Here is a 1,525-nt window from a genome sequence, read left to right as displayed (position 1 = left end):
AATCAAAAGGAATAACTTGTGCTTAAATCGCTATTTTGTCAAATTCTGTAGACATATAGGGTCTCAACATAATTGATGCCTATTCAACTTCTATCTTAATTGTGGATGTTTGGTAGAATGGTATTAGTACAACGAAAGTTGGCTTTTATCAGTTTCGTGTTGTTCGATTAATATCATCACCATTGCATGCTAAGGGTAATAACAATAACTATTGAAGGAAGTAGTAATGAAGTTATGATCTCATGTGTGTTTAATATTGTTAATTCAAGTGTCAATTAAGTGTTTAATTTTCGTAGTTAATAATTAGTTAATCAATCTAAGTGTTATTGTCTTGACAATGAGAAGTAATTATACATTGGTGAGTAAGTGTAATTGAACATAATTAGTCTGAGTCTCTGTGGGAATGAACTAGAAATTATTCTATATTACTTGCGAACGTGTATAATTGCATGAATTATTAGAGAGTGTTTTATGTCTAACAAGTTTTTGGCACCGCTGCCGGGGACTCGGCGTATATTTGTTTAGTTTATGTACTTACCATCAGTGGTCATTAGTACTCATTGATTTAAACATGTTACTTATTATTTCCGGTTGTGTTTCAGGTACTTTAGCGAGCATTTATGCAAACATGTTCTCGTACTCACAAGAGGACTTTATATTCGGCTGAGGAGGAAGACTCAGTTCTTGATATTCCGGAGAAGATAGATTTTGAAGATTCGGATAAAGAGAGTGAGCAGAAAGAACCAATAATCATGGGTGATCGTATAGTTCCGGCAGATCCAGCACTTATGGACTTTTCTCGGCCTAAAATTGATGACATTCAGTCAAGCATCCTTCATCCGGCTATTCAGGCTAACACTTTTGAAATCAAGTCAGGCACTATTCAGATGGTGCAGAATTCTGTTTCTCTTGGAGGTGCTGCGACTGAAGACCCTAATATGCACATCAGGAATTTTATCGAGATCTGTAGTACTTTCAAATATAATGGTGTGACTGATGAGGCTATCAAGCTGAGGCTTTTCCCATTATCTTTGAGGGATAAAGCTAAGGACTGGTTACATTCTGAACCAGGTGGGTCCATCACTACTTGGCAAGATCTTGCGCAAAAGTTTCTAGTAAAGTTCTATCCAATGGCGAAGACTGCAGCTATGAGGAGTGCTCTTACTCAATTTGGGCAGCAACCAACAGAATCTATGTGTGAAGCTTGGGAGCGCTACAAGGAGATGTTGAGAAAGTGTCCACATCATGGTATGCCTGACTGGATGGTGATCACTGGTTTCTATAATGGTTTGGGGGCCCAATCTCGGCCCATGCTCGATGCAGCAGCTGGAGGCGCCTTGTGGGCCAAAAGCTATAGTGAGGCTTATAATCTTATTGAAACTATGGCTGCAAATGAGCATCAAAACCCAACTCAAAGGATGATTCCTGGGAAGGTAGCAGGTATTCTGGAAGTTGATGCAGCTACAGCTATTGCAGCGCAGCTCCAAGAGCTGTCTTTGAAGGTCGATTATTTAGCCACCTATGG

The 1,525-nt window shown here is 39.3% G+C and overlaps 1 non-coding gene across 1 annotated transcript; it reads right to left on the bottom strand.

Annotated features, from left to right (window-relative positions):
* Positions 1-1,145: 1,145 nt before the first annotated feature.
* On the bottom strand, positions 1,146-1,252 carry LOC141669565 (small nucleolar RNA R71). Its single transcript, XR_012553839.1, has one exon. It is a non-coding gene; the product is annotated as a small nucleolar RNA R71 (small nucleolar RNA).
* Between the last annotated feature and the right edge of the window lie 273 nt (positions 1,253-1,525).

The sequence above is a fragment of the Apium graveolens genome, chromosome 6 (assembly GCF_009905375.1).
Source record: "Apium graveolens cultivar Ventura chromosome 6, ASM990537v1, whole genome shotgun sequence".
Classification (NCBI taxonomy): domain Eukaryota; kingdom Viridiplantae; phylum Streptophyta; class Magnoliopsida; order Apiales; family Apiaceae; genus Apium; species Apium graveolens.
Note: the sequence above shows the minus strand (reverse complement) of the source record. Positions and strands in the feature narration are given on the sequence as shown.